Genomic DNA, 11,911 nt, shown 5'->3' with positions numbered 1-11,911 from the left:
CTAACACAATCCGCGCCTTTTTATAAGTGACAATAAGAGGGTTTGATTAGGGAGTACAACTCGGTTCTGAATACGCGAAAGCGACAATTCCTGTTAAATTAGTTCTTTTCAAAGTAGGAAACATTGCCCATAAGTAGCTCTATTAGCAAGTACATGGATTATTAATTGATTATGCGAATTACATTCGACCCTGTCTTTATTAATTAAACTTTATTCAACACTTTACTTTTCATTGCACACTCCAAAAACACCTATTTCGATTGCCTTTGATAAACACCATAACAATAGATAACGATAGATTGACACTTGGTCTCTGTGGATTCGACAATCTTTTATATTACTCTAACGCGTTCGTATACTTGCGAAACACCACAGCACCGGAAGTTTTTGGCGCCGTTGCCGGGGACCAATTTCGTCAAATTTCATTTTCCTGTTGTTATATCGTTTAGACTTAGGCTATTTCCCGCCGGTCAATGCGAAGAACTCGCAGCACCGGAAGTTTAAGCTTAGTATACCCTCTGGCGGAACCTGAACGTTACGCTCGCGCACGTTTATTCTTTCATAGAATTAAGAGAGCTATGGCCGAAGATCAAAACCAAAGACCTCTTAAAGATTTCGCTCAACCATCAAATGAAGAACCTAGTTCTAGTATAGTAAACCCAACCATCCCAACTAATAATTTTGAACTTAAACCATCCCTGTTGCAACTAGTGCAACAGAGACAATTCACAGGTCTCGCTAATGAGAACCCAAACCAACATTTAAAAATATTTCTTCAATTAGCAGACACTTTTAAAACCAATGGAGCTTCTGCTGAGGCAATACGTTTAAGATTATATCCTTTTTCCCTCAGAGATAAATCCCTATCATGGTTAGATTCCCTTCCACCCAATTCCATTACGATTTGGGATAACCTTAGAAGAGTTTTTCTTGCTAGATATTTTCCCCCAAGTAAAACCGCCGTTCTCCGAAACCATATTACTAGATTTACCCAAAACCAAGGAGAATCGATGTTCGAAGCTTGGGAGAGATATAAAGAGTTGTTACGAGTATGCCCACATCATGGTTTAGAAAATTGGTTAATCATTCAAACCTTCTATAATGGACTTCACTATAACACCAAGATGACCATCGACGCTGCCGCAGGCAGTGCTCTGATGAACAAACCTTACCCTGAAGTTAGTGCCCTCATCGAAGATATGGCTCAAAACCATCAATCATGGGGAGTCGAACGAGCGACAGTTGAGAAGAAGGAATCCCAAGGAGGAGTGCATGAACTAAGCTCTATAGACATGATGCAAGCTAAAATGGACGCATTAGCCCTCAAAGTCGAGCATATGTGCATAAACTCGAATACTGTAGCCACAGTTTCGTCGGATTGTGAGATATGTGGAACCAAAGGACACCAATCTGCAGAATGCAGTCTATTAAACGAAACCCACTCTGAGCAAGTGAACTACACCCAAGGGAACCCATATTCGAATACCTATAACCCTGGATGGAGGAATCACCCGAACTTCTCCTATAAAAACAATAACCCAATCCAAAATAATGCACCTCCGAGACCTAGTTATCAAGCCCCAAGATCAAATCAACCTATGCAACCTGTACTATCAAAGCCGAGCCTTGAGAAAATTATGGAAAATTTTATCACCGCTCAAACCCAACAAAACAAGGAGTTCATGAACCAAAACATTCATGTTAATGAATTGATTACTCAGTTAGGAACCAAGGTTTACCAAATAGTTACTCATACTAAGATGCTTGAAACCCAGATCTCTCAGGTAGCTTTAAACCAAGCCCCTCAGACTACACCTGGAGGACAATTCCTTGGACAACCTCAACAAAATCCAAGAGGACAAGCCAATGCCATTACCCTACGAAGTGAGAACGCTTATGATGAGCCACCAAACCCTAGATTGAGTGAACCCGAAACTTCTAAGGAATGTACCAAACCCACAGACGAAGTAAAGGAACCTGAGGAACCTGAAAACCAGGAAGATCGAGAAAAAGGAGAAGAACCTAAAGATAAAACTTACGTACCACCCCCGCCATATAAACCACCTATACCATATCCGCAAAGACTCAAACAAACCCAGATCAATCAACAGTATCAAAAATTTATTAAAGTTATAGAAAAACTTCATGTAGAAATCCCTTCTTATGTAAAGTTTCTCAAAGACATCCTTACCAACAAACGTATACTTGACGATCCGAAGCCTTTGGAATGTAATGCTATTTCCGAGGACAAACTAGCAAAGAAAGATAAAGATCCTGGAAATTTCTCCATTCCTTGCCTTTTGGGTAATCATGTCATCGAAAAAGCTTTTCTAGACTTAGGAGCTAGTGTGAGTCTAATGCCTTTAGCAGTTTGTGAGAGGTTAAACTTAGGAGAATTACAGCCCACTAAGATGTCACTTCAGTTAGCCGATAGATCTGTTAAATATCCGATAGGCATTTTAGAAGATGTCCCTGTTAGGATAGGTCGGTTATTTATCCCTATTGACTTTGTTGTCATGGACATCAAAGAGGACAATGATATACCAATCCTTCTAGGTATACCATTCTCATCGACTGCATGAGCCATAATAGATGTCAAGAAAGGAAAGTTGACATTTGAGGTAGGTGACGAGAAAATAGAATTTATACTTTCGAAATTTCTTATGGCACCTGTGATGGGAGACTCGTGTTATGCCTTAGATATCATTGATGAATGTGTTATAGAATTAGAACAAAAAGAAATTATAAAAACAATTAAGCTACCATCAACTCTCATAAGGGAAGATGATGACTTTAAGAAACCCTACATCGATGATAACCTTTACGAATGTTTATCCCTTACTCCAGATCCTATGCCATGCCCTAAGAAACCAACCTTAGAACTTAAGGAACTGCCTAAGAACTTGAGATATGAGTTCCTCGATGAAAAGATGAACCGTCCAGTTATAGTCAGTGCTACCTTGAGCCAAGAGGAAACGAACCAACTTTTAGACGTTTTACGAAGATATCCCTCAGCCTTAGGATATAATATATCTGACCTGAAAGGTATAAGCCCATCCGTATGCATGCATCGGATTTCGCTCGAAGAAGATTCAAAACCCTCCAGGGAACATCAGAGAAGAATAAACCCTATAATGAGTGATATTGTTAAAATGGAAGTTCTTAAGTTACTTGAGGCAGGTACCATCTACCAGATCTCGGATAGTAAGTGGGTGAGCCCTGTGCATGTAGTACCTAAAAAGGGAGGCATCATAGTCGTGCAAAACGATAAAGGCGAACATGTAGCAAAACGTTTAGAAGGAGGATGGCGGATGTGTATAGATTATAGAAAATTAAATAAAGCAACTAGGAAGGATCATTTCCCTTTACCATTTATAGACCAAATGTTGGAGCGTCTAGCCAGACACTCTTACTTCTGCTATCTAGATGGATACTCTGGATTCTTCCAAATACCTATCCACCCCGAATATCAAGAAAAAACTACCTTTACATGCCCTTATGGAACTTTTGCCTACAGACGAATGCCATTCGGCCTCTGTAATGCCCCAACTACTTTCCAGCGCTGCATGATGTCAATCTTTGCAGATTACCTAGATGGTATCATGGAAGTGTTTATGGATGATTTCTCGGTTTGCGGATTTGATTTCCACAACTGTCTTGCTACCCTTGAGAAAATCCTGGAGAGATGCGTGGAGGTGAACCTCATGCTAAACTGGGAAAAGTGTCATTTCATGGTGACCGAAGGAATAGTTTTAGGACATATAGTTTCTGAAAAAGGTATAGAGGTAGATAAAGCCAAAATATAAGTTATAGAAAACCCAAAACCACCAAAAACCATCAGAGAAGTCCGAAGCTTTCTTGGACACGCTGGATTCTACCGGCGTTTTATTAAGGACTTCTCCAAAATAACTAAACCTTTAACTGGACTTTTAATGAAAGATGTTGAATTCATTTTCGATGAAAAATGTAATGACGCATTTAATCTTTTAAAGCAAGCATTGATCTCAGCACCCATTATGAAACCACCTGATTGGTCAGAACCTTTTGAGATAATGTGCGATGCTAGTGATTATGTGTAGCACCTCAAATTTGCACCTATCATTGTACATACCATCTCATATTAGGTCATAGCATATCATGATCCATTGCATAGCATTTGCATTGTCCCCAGTTGCCTCAAGAGCAAGCAAGTCAAGAATTAGGTCAACTGATCAGGAGATCAGTCAACCAATCAAGCAAGGGTGTTTCTCAAAGAGCCAAGGCCCTAGGGTTTGTCCAACAAGTTCACATGACTTGGAGGTCCATTTGAAGTGTTCAAGTCAAGGGTTGGATGTTCAGAAGCCATCAGTTCCTGCACAGTCATCCAAAACCCTAGAAAAGTCAAAGTTGGTCAACTGTGGTTGATTTTATGGTTTGGATGGATGGATTTGATTTGAAAGAGCTTATTCATGTCCTAATAGGCCTCATGTATCATGGCAATCAACATCATTGAAGAATTTGAAGCCAATCAGAAAATTTCCCAAAATAGAAACTGGACCTGTAATTTTAACTGTCAAAAATGGAAACTTCTTGATCCTCAGCTTACATCATGATACAAGCTTCAAATGAATTTTTGCCCAACATGAAAGTTGAATATCTTGTTCTCCCATTTTCAAAAAGTCCAAGAACTCTAAAATCCCATGGATGGTTTGCAAGATATGGTCATTTCATTTTCACAAAATCTTGAACTTCAACAAGCCATATCTCATGAACCATAAGGCCAAATTTGGTGGGGTTTTTTCCTACAAACCACATTTTTCCTCCTCTTTCCAAAAATGTAAACATCATGTACCCAAACCTTGCCAATCAAAATGGCATTTTTTTGACTTGTTCCATTTAAAATCAAGTTTGACTCAAGTTTGACTTTTTGATTTAAGCATTTTTTACACAATTGGCCAATTGGGATTCATCTTAAATGATATTTTCAAGATGTTCCAAGCCCTAAGTTGAGCAGCATTCCATCATATCACCTCCATATACACCTTTGGTTCACAAGTGGAAAATGATGCATTTTGGTTCATTTAAGTAAATCCAAGCTAAGCACTTCATGAGCAGACCAAAAACAGATGATGTAAGTGTTATTTGCAGCTTGCCAAGGCCCATTTTCGTGGCAGACCATGCACCCTCCATATGCTTATGCACAAACTTAGCAATTTGCAATTTGGCTTTATTAAGTAAAGCAAGCTTAAGCATTTGGATTAGCATTGTTAAACAGAGGTATTTAAGTTCATTTTCTGCCATTTTCACAACCCTAGCAGCAGCCTATCATACAGAAAACACTCTCACACTCTCATTTTGGAATTGGCACGATTTGGGATTTCTGACCAACCCTTCAAAGAACCCGAGTATCTCTTCATTACTTCATCATCTAGACGTCATTTGGAGACTATTGGAAGCAGCAAATACCAACTGGAATTGAGCACCATGTTCTGTTTTCACCAAGCTCTTCCAATGGCAGGTTGAGATTTAAGGTTTTCCAAGCCTCGTTAAGCTCAAAGTCCTCGAGCATTCATCATTGGGAGCCACAAACTTTATCTGTTTCATTACTGCACAGCCAAACAACAACTATTTCATCATTGAGCTTCATTTTGGTTAGTTTTCGACTCTCTTCTTTATCCAATCTATGCTATGTTTATGGTAGAATGTTCATTGTTGAGTCTATTGCAACTTGAATCGTGTTAAATGGTTGAGTTAAGTGGAAGAAATCTGATTTTAAAGTGTCATGTGCAAAATTGTTTTGGTTTGATTCTTCTGCTTTAGCTCAATTTGTTGATTATGGCTGTTAGAATATGCATGAGTGATGTTTGTTTGTCGTGTTGCCATGCTTAATTTCATGTTCTGGGTGTTTTGATTTTCATGGATGAATGTTAATGATGAAGCTTTGCTGTTGCGTTTTATCCTAGCTCTGCCCAGAAAATTCCCATGAAATATATTTGGTTTGTGTTGGTTTGATGTTGCATCAAATGTTAATGCTGTGTGCCATGCTGTTTGGGTTTCAATTGATGATGATTGCATGGAGTCGAAATGCATGCGGTTTCTAAAACCCTAGGTTACATGATCTTTAAACCCTGCCCAAGAACAATGCATTTGATTGGCTGTTGTTGTTGTTTTTCTGTAAATTTACTGTTTCATTGGGCAACAGCCAATCACAACATTTCAATTGCCTGGCTTAAACGACCGTGTTTCGTTTAATGAGTCTCCAAATTACCAGATTGCCACTCGGACTAAATTAAATCCATGTTATTTCATTTAAATTCAAATAATTATTTCATTTGTTCATCAATCTTTGAAAAATCACAACTTGCTCGTTTCAAATCCAAATCCAGTGGGGTTTTTTGCATCTTGATCATGAAAATGTCTAGTTTTTTATCATTATTTTTACAGATTTTTTGGATCATTGGATTTTAATTGGCCTTAGGGTTTGTTTTATGTAACCAAAAATGATACATGTTGCCAAAACAATTGTGAAATGATCATGTTGCATCCTTTGGTTCCGAAATTTTTTGTGGAGAAACTAGACACATTCACCTTTGTTTCCATGTAGAGTTTATGCATTTATCATATGTGGTTTGCTGGATATGAATTTTTGAACTAGGGTGTGACAACTTGTGTCACACCAATGATGTGCATTTTCCCAATTTTGGTTGACATGTTTCCTTACATCCAAATGACCCCAAATTTTGCATGATTCCTCCCTTACATGTCTAGTTCATGTGTGAATTTTCTTGGAATTAATTGTGCTGTTTTCCATTTATTTGAGATTTTTCTTCCCTGCCTAGTCAAATGTTGACTTTTTGTGCTACATGTTGCCAAATCCTTTGGGAAATTCTCATACCATATTGTATGACCATAAAATTTCATATGTGATAACTAGACATCTTGAGCTTTGCATTGGTGTTAATCTCATTCATTTCTCATCTGTTTTCAATTTGATATGATTTTTTGAAGTTGACCCATGTTTGTTGACCTTCATTGTGCATGCTTAAATTTGGTTTGACTTCTTGATTTTCATTGACTGCCTTCCTCTTATCCAAATGCCATGAAATTTGACATGCTTACCATGTTAGATGTTAGGATTGAATGTGATTTATTTGATGATTTTTTGAGATTGTTTGGCTTGACTTTTGATGCAAGTCATTCTGTTGACTTCTTTGAGCTTTCATTTGCCTTACTTTGACTTCAAATGTTCATGAAATGATAATGATGCATGATTTGAATGTGGGCCAAATTGTGATTGCTTCCTAAATGTTTGAACTTGACTTTAATTGACTTTTCTTTGCTGTTTTGACTTTTTTCTTTCATCCTTGACCCTAGGCTAGTCCTAGTGGTCTTTTGAGCTTACAATTGAGTTCCTGTTTCAGGTTAAGCACCAATGCCTCAAAGATCATTCAAACTTGTTTGAACTTGATTGTTTATCATATGCTAACCTTTGTTTTGTAGGTTTGACTCATGTGTTTGAGTCTTGTGCCTTGCACAGTTGACCATCTGTGTTGACTGTTTACCATTTCCTTTTGATTTAAACTTTTGAACAGTTTGCTGATTGTTTTGACTTTTTCAGGTACCTTAGTTGCTTAAGTTCTCTGAACTTGCTTTGCTTTGCTTTTTAGCAACTTGCTTGAGGTATAATCTCTGTTACTTCATGTAGTCTGGAGACCCGGCCTGTTACTTGGCCGGGCAAACTGTCTGAAGTCCTCCTTAAGAGGCGATGCTTGTGTATGTTTAATTTGTCCTTGTACAGAGTCAAAGACCTCCTAAGTGAAGAGGCAATTGGCAGAACCAAGGGATATGCAATCTATCCCCTGCTATTCAGTGTGTCTTCTGTCTTGCTCACACTACGGTGTTGATGCATTTCAGATAAAAACCCAAGATCTTGTGCAATTGCACAGTTGAGTCAGTATCTAATGTGTAGAAGGGTTCCCACTTTCTGAACCCACACATTCTTGTCAAATGCTCTCCCAGGCCAGGGATAGAAGCAATGAGGCACACCCCTCATCTCCTTTCATCTGCTTCACCTTAGCCCCTCGATGGCAAGGTTAAGAGCAACACTCACCCCATTCCAGAGGTTTGTTTGTTGAGGTTGATATGACCCCTCGACTAAAACCTAACCCTTGTGTGAGCCTCTTGTGTGTATATAGTGTGTGCTATCTGTGATTGTGCTTGCTTTGCCTCTTAGGTTTAGCTTAGACTTGCTCTTGTGCAAGATAGGTTTAGTTTAGACTAATCCTTGTTCGCTTTCGCCCTCGTTGCGATCCTTTCTCTCGCCCTCGTTGCGATCGAGCCTTTTCCTTTCTCTCGCCCTCGTTGCGATCGAGCCTTTTCCTTTCTCTCGCCCTCGTTGCGATCGAGCCTTTTCCTTTCTCTCGCCCTCGTTGCGATCGAGACCTTCCCTTTCTCTTGCCCTAGTTGCAATCGAGTCCTTTTTCCCTCCGTAGCCGAACTACGGCAACTCTGATTCTCATGTTCAGATGAGATACGTAGGCACGAGATGCGATGTCTTGTCGAGTTTGACTAACGACTAACAGCTAATCCTTGCTTGCTTTCGCCCTCGTTGCGATCCTTTCTCTCGCCCTCGTTGCGATCGAGACTTTTCCTTTCTCTCGCCCTCGTTGCGATCCTTTCTCTCGCCCGCGTTGCGATTGAGACCTCCCCTTTCTCTTGCCCTAGTTGCAATCGAGACCCTTGCTTCCTGTGCAAGCCTTGTCTAGGATAGGTTGGCCCTTGTGCCATTTAGCTAGAAACCTTAACTTAGGGTTGACTTTGCATGACAACATCTAGGCTCGAGTCGTGGTCTCCCTAGTGTTGTGTCTCCCTCTGTTATCTGGTTAGGCTAGGTCCTTTGTCCCTACGTAGGGGAACTACATCACCCTGATCTTCACACCAGATGAAGTATGTAGGCAGTAGATTGAGCTGATCTCTCCGGGCGCCCTTTTTCTTTTTTCACCCTTCGTGTCTTAACCACCCTTGTGTGTGTTCTGGTTGGAGTCCGACATAAGTCCAGCGATTGGCAGTTGGTTTCCAGTGTGTGCGTGTTTAGGTTCGGATGCTGATGTAAGTCCAGTGATTGGCATTCAGGCTCCACGTTTGCCTGTGTCTTGTTTGTTTGTGTGCGTGTCAGCCGAGCTACGAATGCTCTGATTCTTCTCTCGTCCGAGAAGATACGTATGCATAGGATGCGATATCCTAGCGAGCATGTGTCGTTTCCCCAGTCCGAACTACTTCGACTCTGATGTCTATGCCTGATAGACTAAGTAGGCCCAGGATACGATATCCTGCCGAGTCAGTTTCAGTCAGTTTCTTTTGTCTCTTTCAGCCAGTGTGTGTGAGTTTGAGCAGTGTTTAGCAACCAATTTTCCTTCCTTTTGTGCGTGGATCCCGTAGAGTACTACGGATGCGTAGGGGTGCTAATACCTTCCCTTCGCATAACCGACTCCCGATCCCATTCTCTTTGGTCGCGAGACCATGTTCTTTCCTAGGTTTACTTCGAGCGTTTCCTTTCCCTCTTTTGGGATAAATAACGCACGGTGGCGGCTCTGTTGTTTCTTCTTTTCCCGCCGGTTTTTCGCGTAATGCGACATTATGCAGTTGGAGTCGTTCTAGGACAAAGGAAAGATAAAAAATTACATGCCATTTATTATGCCAGTAGAACCCTAGATGCTGCCCAACTCAACTACGCAACAACTGAAAAAGAATTACTCGCTGTAGTTTTCGCTATAGACAAATTTATATCTTATCTAGTAGGAGCAAAAATTATAGTTTACACCGATCATGCTGCCATTCATTACCTATTAAGTAAAAAAGATGCCAAGCCCAGATTACTCCGATGGATTCTATTACTACAAGAGTTTGATTTAGATATAAGAGATAAAAAATGCACTGAAAATGTAGTAGCCGATCACCTTTCTAGGCTAGAACATCTAAAACCAGAACTAGTACCCATAAATGATGATTTCGCCTATGATAGACTGATAGCTAGAGTAGAAACCATTGAAGATAATAACCTAAGCCCTCACGAGCACTCCCAAAATTCCTTAGCAATAAGTAACGTACCCTGGTATGCAGACTTCGTTAATTACCTAGCTGCTGATATAGTACCCCCTGATCTTGACTACCACCGCAAGAAGAAATTCTTCGATGATATGAGAAACTTCTATTGGGACGAACCACTCCTTTTCAAAAGGGGTAAAGATGGAATTTTTCGCCGTTGTGTTCGAGAAGAAGAGGTAAATAGTATTATCGAGCATTGTCATTCTGCACCGTATGGTGGACATGCGAGCACCTCTAAGACATACGCCAAGATTCTTCAAGCTGGCCTATTCTGGCCTACCATGTGGCGAGATGTCTATGCTTGCATTGTCAAATGTGATAGATGCCAACGCACTGGAAACATTTCAAGGCGTGATGAAATGCCTCTAAGAAACATTCAGGAAGTAGAACTCTTTGACGTATGGGGTATAGATTTCATGGGACCTTTCCCACCATCCTTAGGAAACAAGTATATCTTAGTAGCTGTAGACTATGTGTCTAAGTGGATTGAAGCTATAGCTGCACCCACAAACGACACTAGGGTAGTAATCAAACTATTTAAAAACTATATATTCCCTAGATTTGGAACACCACGTTTAGTCATAAGCGGTGGAGGATCACACTTCATATCGAGAATATTTGACAAACTTTTAAGAAAATATGGAGTTAGGCATAGAGTAGCAACACCATACCACCCACAGACTAGTGGCCAAGTAGAATTATCTAATAGGGAGATAAAACTAATCCTAGAGAAAACTGTTTCTATTTATAGGAGAGACTGGACTCAGAAGCTTCAAGAAGCATTATGGGCCTATAGAACCGCTTTCAAAACCCCTATAGGAACTACTCCTTATCAACTAGTTTATGGAAAATCCTGTCACTTACCGTTCGAATTAGAGCATAAGGCCTATTGGGCCATTAAAACTTTGAATTTAGACTACCTAGCCGCTGGAGAAAAGCGTACCCTAGACATTCATAAACTAGAAGAACTTAGGCAATCTGCCTACGAGAATGCAAAAATATATAAAGAGAGAACAAAAGCCTATCACGATAAAAGAATATTAAAGAAAAACTTCAATATAGGCGATCCTGTTCTCCTTTTCAACTCTAGGTTACGACTCTTCCCTGGAAAGCTACGTTCAAGATGGACTGGTCCTTTCGAAGTATCCAAGATTCTGAGATCTGGAGCCGTAGAAATCAAGAACGAAACCTGTAGTCCATTCATTGTAAATGGACAAAGACTGAAGCTCTACGAAGGAGGAGACATTCCAGCATACTACTCAAGCCACACCCTGATTGATCCACCAATTCCTACTACTACAGGTGTATAAATTCTAATCGTCAAGCTAATGACGTTAACCAAGCGCTGCGTGGGAGGCAACCCATGGTTTTTCTTTCATTTTACTTTTTCGCATTTATTTAATTTTATTTTTATTTTATTTTATCATATTTTTCATAGAGACTAAAGTTTGAATGGTTTGCACTTTCAGGATCACTTTCTTAACTTTTACAGGATGCAGGATTTCGATGATATGCATGTGGCCTATAGAGATAATGCTCAGAGAGAGCGCTACATCGCTCTGTATCAGCGTCATATGGCACCCACACGTTATCCTGATCAGCACTGTATGGAGGCACTGGGTATCGAGCCGAGTATCCGATTCCTTGGCCACCAGTTTCATTGGGACGAGTTTGCTAATGACTTGAGTAACACCTACAGGAACCTGACATTGGAGTTCCTGAGTTCATTCGACTATGACCCATACTCTGGACCATGTGGGTATGCTGCTTTCAGGCTCTTTGGAGTTGAGTACTCTTTCAGCCAGAAAGAGTTCGGCGACCTATTGGG

The 11,911-nt window shown here is 40.2% G+C and overlaps 1 non-coding gene across 1 annotated transcript; it reads right to left on the bottom strand.

Moving 5' to 3' along the window:
* Positions 1-962: 962 nt before the first annotated feature.
* LOC127090108 (small nucleolar RNA R71) lies at positions 963-1,069 on the bottom strand. The gene has a single exon (XR_007791640.1). It is a non-coding gene; the product is annotated as a small nucleolar RNA R71 (small nucleolar RNA).
* Positions 1,070-11,911: the final 10,842 nt, after the last annotated feature.

The sequence above is a fragment of the Lathyrus oleraceus genome, chromosome 5 (assembly GCF_024323335.1).
Source record: "Lathyrus oleraceus cultivar Zhongwan6 chromosome 5, CAAS_Psat_ZW6_1.0, whole genome shotgun sequence".
Classification (NCBI taxonomy): Eukaryota; Viridiplantae; Streptophyta; class Magnoliopsida; order Fabales; family Fabaceae; genus Lathyrus; species Lathyrus oleraceus.
Note: the sequence above shows the minus strand (reverse complement) of the source record. Positions and strands in the feature narration are given on the sequence as shown.